Here is a 7,274-nt window from a genome sequence, read left to right as displayed (position 1 = left end):
CCGTGTGTGTGTTCTGGGTGCAACCAAGATTTAGTTTTCATTCGGATAATTCACAAGAAGAGAATTAAATCTTCATTTCCTGACTGGGAATGAAAGCCTGTTCTGGGCAATGCAAACTCAGACTCGTATGCAGGGATATCCATTGATACTGCAGTAGCCTTTGGGACCTGTACAAACTCTAGTGCCTGCTCCTCACGTCATAATCGTCTTCGTCAGCAGTGTTTCTCTCTCCAAGTTTCCAAGTCAGTTCATATTATCACCCTTGGTTTCAATGTGAAGAAGGCACTGCTGTGATAATCTGATGTTGTTCCGCAGATATACTGCAGCAAGTTGAGTAAAGACTGATGCTAACACGAGCTCGTTTTGAGCTGCGCTGATGTGTTGGCAGCAAGAAAGGCAACGTTCAACTCGCCTCATTCCGGATGACGGGCTCGAAATGACCAGTGGTTTCTCGCTGAATTAGTTCAGGCTCTGGAAGGTAAAACACTTCAAGTATGAAAGTACAGTGAAAGGAAATGTTTCGCAGAGTGGGGCATTCCAAGTGAAACAGTGACGGTGATTATGTTTGCTGTTTTTTCACCTTGTGAATGCTGTTTCTCTGATGTGGACGTTTACATTACCTATAGACAAACTGTCACAGCCAGACCTGGTCTTTGGGTCAGTGACGGAATTGGTAACACGCCTGACATCGAATTAGGGGATTGTCGGTTCGCATTTAAAATCACGAGAATGCACGTGCTAGTCCATTCCTGTTGTCTGTCAGGAACGGAAGGGTTTGGGTTTTCCAATTTACTGTTTCTTTCGTCCACTTCAAATTCTAGCTTAGAACAACGTCTCTCATTGTCTGTAGAACTGGCTTTGGTTTAACCAAAATCTGCCTTTTGGCTGTTGAATTTGCATGTTGGAGCGGACATCTGAAGTGAAGCACAAGGAGCTGGTCAAATCCTGAGAACTCTGCCACTCTCGGGGAATGCGTCTGTGTGTCTCTTTCTGTGGGAGAGACGACGTGGGTAATAACACAGTATGACTATGTCAAACTTCAATCCCATTGTTGTGTCATCTAAGATCAAAGAGAGAACCTCATTGCCATTTGCACTGGAAACATCAGAACACATAAGGTTATGGACCAAAGCTGGAAACTGGGAATAGAATAGATGAATGTCTTTAAACCAGACTGCATCATGGGCCAAATGGGATTTTCCATTCTGCAAAACTTGAAGACGAGTATAAACCAATCTGCAGTGAAACTGATCAGAAATGAAATGGAAAATCCATTTCATTTCTGAATAAGTGCAAGAGCGTCTGCCTTCATTTCGTGTAATCTCGTAGTTAGGATTTGGAACTCTAACCGCAATAGTGTTGGTTCTATTCTCGGACAGGGAATGCATGTTTTATTGTGCAAATATATCGTGGTACTAGTATTTCTTACCACTGGTCCGAACCTGGTAATGCTTGGTTTTGTGCCGGTTAATCAAAAATCAAAAAGATACAGGTTTTGGAAATATGAACTAAAAACGAGAATTGATAGAGAAACCCGCTACACCTGGCAACATCTGTGGAGAGAAACAGGATTTTTTTCTTAAGATGGACAGGAAGCAGGTTAGTTATAGATTTTTAGATTATACTGTTGGGAAAATGATAATCTTACCTGTCGAATCAGGATATTTATCAAAATCACTGTTGAGCTTACAAATATCGAATTTACAATCTTAAAAGGACTTAATCAGCTGTCATGCTACTTTCATTTTCCTGATCTGGTGGAGGGCGATGTTTTAATGGCTACATTTCCTTTTAGTTTCTGTTATTTAGCATTCACGCCGAATGGAGAATTGTTTCTTTCAGTGTCTGCCTCAATATGGGTCTTTGTTTTTTTTTATAATTGTCTCTGTATCCTCCTGGGCCTTTTTCACATTCTCCGACTCTCTGTCTGTCCATATCCCTCATTTCCCATTTCTGCTCTTGTAAAGCCTGACATTCAGAGACAGTTTGTGATTCGAACTGCTGAGAGGCTTTCTGACGCCTGGCTGGAGTCGGTCGAAGTAGTCTCACATTCTCTGTATAATGCGTCTGTCACTTCGACCTGAGGCAAGGAGACATTTCTTCCTCAAAATCTAAAGTCACTTTCGAAGTTAAAGTTTATTTCCTTATCCAACAGAAAAAGAAAGTAATTACATGATAGCTGAAGAAGAACAACGATGCATTTACTGTTGGTGTACAACGAATGAATGGTGACAGCAGAGAATGACGTTGATCATGTCGTGGTGTCAGTGCCATTACCACAACATTTCCCAGGAATGCTGCAGTGTCTCCTGCCTCACCACTTAATTTCCACGAAACTGGGAATGAAGGAATGAGAATAAGAGGATGAGAAGCAGAAGTGCTTGTGGAACTGCGGGAAGAATCTCCAGGTTAATATAGTAGTTAAAAAGAGCAACCTACACTACTGGATTTAAACCAGGACAATGAAGCTGGAACGCGAAATCAGAATGTACAGCAATTCAAACAGGACACTGAGTTTCTCGATCAGCAACACAATACTTGAGAGAAATAACGAGCTTTAAATACAATGAGCAGGTACCAGTGTGATGGGAGCTGCTTTCACCAGCTTAGCCATGGCGCCACGTTAAGAGTCAGATTGCTCGTTCATATGTGCAATGCCTGAACCACTTGATCACAGGAATTCGAATACGCATTTTCTGTATTAATGTTGCTCAGTATGAATGGCAATAAAACTCTTCTTATGCAAAAACAGACGTTTCAATGCTGAGCATGCCCCGCTAAAAAGACACAGAAAAAGACAATATCCTCTTGCATTGGCATCCAACAGATATTTTCGTCTGTTTAAACTGACAGAATAAAGAGGATGTGCTCATCTCCTCTCGCGTCCCATTAACCACGTTAATACACACGCAGGGATTTTCAAACCAAGATGAACAGGCTCATTGTTGTGAATTGACAGCAGTGGTGTCTGAGTCATTGCGAACAGTGAGCAATAAATGCTGAACCAATAGCACTGACACTGAGCCCTGCACCATCAGCTCCACACTCACATCTTGTGTTATGTCTCCGAGGCATCAGTGCATTTGACTTTAATTATTCTACCCTGCACCTCTCCTCAAGTTATTCCCGACTGCTTGCAGTGTCGAATTAGAACATGCAATTATTAGAAATGCATTTCTGGGACACAGTTGTCTTTCAATGAGATAAGATTCACTGCCCATCCCTAATTATCCTAAAGATGTAGGGGAAGAGTAGACTGACGCCACTCTGTCAATGTTACTCATCCAGGGAAGAGCAGACTGACCCAACACTTTATATGTAACTCCCCCAGCAAATGGCAGACTGACACCACTTAGAGAAGAGCAGGCTGTACCCATTCTGTCTCTGTCACTCATCCAGGAAAGAGCAGGCTGATCTGATTTTGTCAATGAAACACAAGCAGGGAGACGAGCCTGACCCCACTCTGTCAAAGTAACTCACTCAGAGAAGAGAAGACTTATTCCATTCTGTCTGTGTGAATCATCCAGCGAAGGCAGTAATGAAACCATCCTTGCTGTTAAACTCAGACAGAGAAGAGCAGACTCTCACGATTCTGAGAAATTAACACGCCCGTGGAGGAGCAGACTGACACCACTCTCTTAACGTAGCTCACCCAGGGAAGAACAGACTGAGTGCACTCTGTTATATTACTCACTAAGAAAGGGGCAGACTGACCCCATTCTGTAAATATGACTCTCCCAGGGTAGAGCAGATGAAGTCCAATCTGTCAATGTGACTCAACCAGGGAATAGCACTCTGACCTCACGCGATCACTTTAACACAACTAGGAAATTGCAGACTGACGCCACTCTGTCAATGCAACTCACCCAGGGAAGAGCAGACTGATCCCGCACTGTCCAAATAACTCACTCAGTGAAAAGCAGACTGACGCCACTCTGTCAATGTAACTCGCACAGGAAAGAGTAGACTGATGCCACTCTGTCAATGTAACTCACTGAGGGAAGAGCAAACTGACGCCACTCTGTCAGTGTTACTCACCGAGGGAAAGGCAGACTGACCCCACACTCTCAGTGTAACTCAGCAGACTGATCCCACATGGTCAATATAAGTCATTCACTGAAGAGCAGTCTGACCCCAGTCTATAAATGTAATTCACTCAGGGAAGAGTAGACTGATCCCATTCTCTCTATGGCACTCACCCAATGAATGAACACTAACCCCACTCTACCAATTAACTCGCCAGAGAAGAGCAGACGGAAGCCTGACTGTCAACATAAATTATCGAGGGAAGAGAATACTGACCCCGCTCTTTCTGTTTCACTCAGGCAGGGAAGAGCAGACTGTCACCACTCTGTGAAAGAAATTCGCCCAGGGAAGGGCAGACTGACCCGACTGTATCTGCGTGACTGACACAGGTAAGAGCAATTAATCCAACTCTGTCAATGTCTCTCCCTCAGGGAAGAATACCCTGACCCCTCTCTGTCCATGTAGCTCACCCAGGAAACAGCAGACTATCCCCACTCTGTCTATTTAAGTTCACAAAAATCCTCTGAAGTACGTCCTATCCAGACACTGTCCACATCACTGTCTCTGTAACCGTGTGCGTTCAATGGCAAATCCAAATAACCTGCAAATGTTTAGAATATAGCAGCAAACCAGAGCTACCACACAGTAATTGGGCGAATGTGCAAACTTCCATCAGGCAGACACCTAAGCCTGGAATGGAAACCAAATCCGACAGCAGTCGTGATTATAAAATGGCAGAACAGAAACCCATCAAAAAGAATTGCGTCCCTGTGTGTTGCAATGATTCTGAGTATTAATTAAGCCCCCCTCACTGTAGTTAATTTCCATTTTCATCACTGCCAACCTTCTTCAAAGCAAAGCACGCACTTGCTTTTTTCAGACTTCCAATATCCCGCTTTCATCCCGCTTTTTACCTCATCATATTTCTGACTTTACAAACTACGTCACAACAGGTTGACAACTGCAGAATGAGCTTTGTTCCGTTCTCCACTGATGTTGAGAGTAGTAATACAGCGAATTCAGGTAGGCCTTGATGTGCTGCGGGTGGTGTATTCGCGGCATTATGGCTTCTTTTTTTTCATTTTCGGTCTACTATTTCGAGTTCATTGCGCAGACTTCTGAAGAAGACTTTTTGGAGTCGAAATGGTAACTGTGATATCTCTCGGAAGACAGATGTAGCTTTATTTCTGTTCTCTTATAAATTGATCTTCTTCTGATCTTTGCAAGTGAAATAGGCTGCCTTTCTATTGCTCGGTTTTAGTTTCAAAATCAAGAGAAACATGAAGAAGAAAATATCAAAGAACACAAAGTACTGAATTGTTAAGATAATTTTTGCAGCAAAGGTGGACATGAAGGTCAAATTAAGATAACGGTTCAAGAACATTTAGTCCGGAAGTGGTATGTGACTTTAGTTCCAAATATTTGTTTTCGTTGTTCCAGTACATCTTTGTTGAACCCAGAAAACATTGATTGTTTTCTGTATTCATTTTGTTTCGCGATATCTGTCTTCTGGTCGATCAGGGACAACTTGAATTTGCGTCTGCATTGAATAAGATTTCGCTCTTTCTTTTGAGAAGCAAACCTGTGCATTATGTATCACTTATCATGCTGATGGCTAAGAAATTCAAAATGAATTACGGTTTATGAATCGTGAGCAAGAATGAAGTGATCCACTGGCGAGCAGATGTCACCACGCCCTATTCCAACATCGGGCCTGAACGGTCCATTGGCAGAGTCTGCAGAAAGGAAATGTCTAAGGGAACTAGACCTTTGTTCAGTTTGATTTGATACCAATGGTAGTGCTGTTTCGGGGCAGAAATGTGTCAACATCTCTGACGTTAGAGTCAAAATTTAAGTCACATCTACTCTTTGGAGTGTCTTCACATATCGGAACATGCTGACATGAAAACATCTAGCTCTGATAGCAAAGGTTTTTACATGAAAGTGGGAGTATGTTTAACTAAGCAATTCAGACGGCCAAGATGAATAATTGGCATTTGGCTCTTCAAGCTGAGCTCTCCACACCAACTGCTCCAACGAAGGCCGTGGATAAGATCCCCATCGATTATTTTGGTCAATTTTAGCCTCAACAACAACCTATTGTTCTGAACAATGCTACACCACAAGCAGAGTGCTAAGTCTGATTTTCATCGTTAATTTTCAAATTCAGTTCTTATTGCACAGTTTCTTACGAATGTGGACAGCAGAAGACCGTTAACATTCCATTTCTAATATTTCCAGAAAATTCTACTCCACCGATATTGCCTTGCCTTATCACACCTCAAGCCAGGAACCTGGATCAGTCGAGTTCCTTTCCACACATGGAGTTGCTTTTTCGAATTCATTGACTGCTGATAGATTATTGGCCTTGAGAGTCAGCTGTAAATTAGGTTGAACTTTCTCAGCTTGACTTTCAACTGATCCTAAAAAAAAATTCCTCACCTGCAGGTAAATGCATTGCATTGCTTCTTGTTTTGCTTAATTCCACCCCCAACCCCCCACTCCCCACTCCCCACTCCCGAACATCCAAATTTCACGATAGTTCGACAAATGATTTAAAACTAATTCGTGTTGGAAGTTGGTGGCTTTTTGCGTCTCGACATATAATTTATTCAATTGGACGTCTTGAAATGACTTCGGATTCTTCACAGTTGAAATTTCACTTTCGATTGAATGCAAAGCTCAAGCTCCACGAAATTCCGCTAAGAGATTAATGACTTTTAAAGGATTCAGCGCTGTGAACAGGATTCGAACCTGTGCAGGGAGACCCCATTGGATTTCGAATCCAACACCTTAACCTCTCGGCCATCACAGCTACAGAAAAATTGCCAATTTTCATAGTAAAAGAACTGAATTCATGAAATACGCAAGTTGTTTGAGGAACAAATTGTCAAGACCCAAAGATTTCGCCAAATCCTTTGCAGAGACCCAGACGAACGTTACCTTAGCAGATTGACAGGCTTTCACCGCAAACGAGATCCTGACACAGCTGAAGTTGTGGGAATGATTCTTCGTCGAATTTTAGAGTCACGGATGTACACCACATGAAGAGAGGATCATTGTCTCACTGCGTCCGATCGACTTTGACTCAATTGCTCATCATCTGGTGCCACAGTTGTTTTTTAATATTCATCAAAATATGGTATTAGAAATATTGATGCTAAGTCCATAAACATTAGCTACATTCGTAAAAAAAATCGGAATTAGAAAGAATGCAGAACCAATTTACAGGAATGGATCCAGCAACT

At 42.3% G+C, this 7,274-nt stretch overlaps 1 non-coding gene across 1 annotated transcript; it reads right to left on the bottom strand.

Moving 5' to 3' along the window:
• Positions 1-6,759: 6,759 nt before the first annotated feature.
• Positions 6,760-6,841, bottom strand: trnas-cga (transfer RNA serine (anticodon CGA)). The gene has a single exon. It is a non-coding gene; the product is annotated as a tRNA-Ser (tRNA).
• Between the last annotated feature and the right edge of the window lie 433 nt (positions 6,842-7,274).

Source organism: Chiloscyllium punctatum, chromosome 1 (genome assembly GCF_047496795.1).
Source record: "Chiloscyllium punctatum isolate Juve2018m chromosome 1, sChiPun1.3, whole genome shotgun sequence".
In the NCBI taxonomy this organism is placed as follows: domain Eukaryota; kingdom Metazoa; phylum Chordata; class Chondrichthyes; order Orectolobiformes; family Hemiscylliidae; genus Chiloscyllium; species Chiloscyllium punctatum.
Note: the sequence above shows the minus strand (reverse complement) of the source record. Positions and strands in the feature narration are given on the sequence as shown.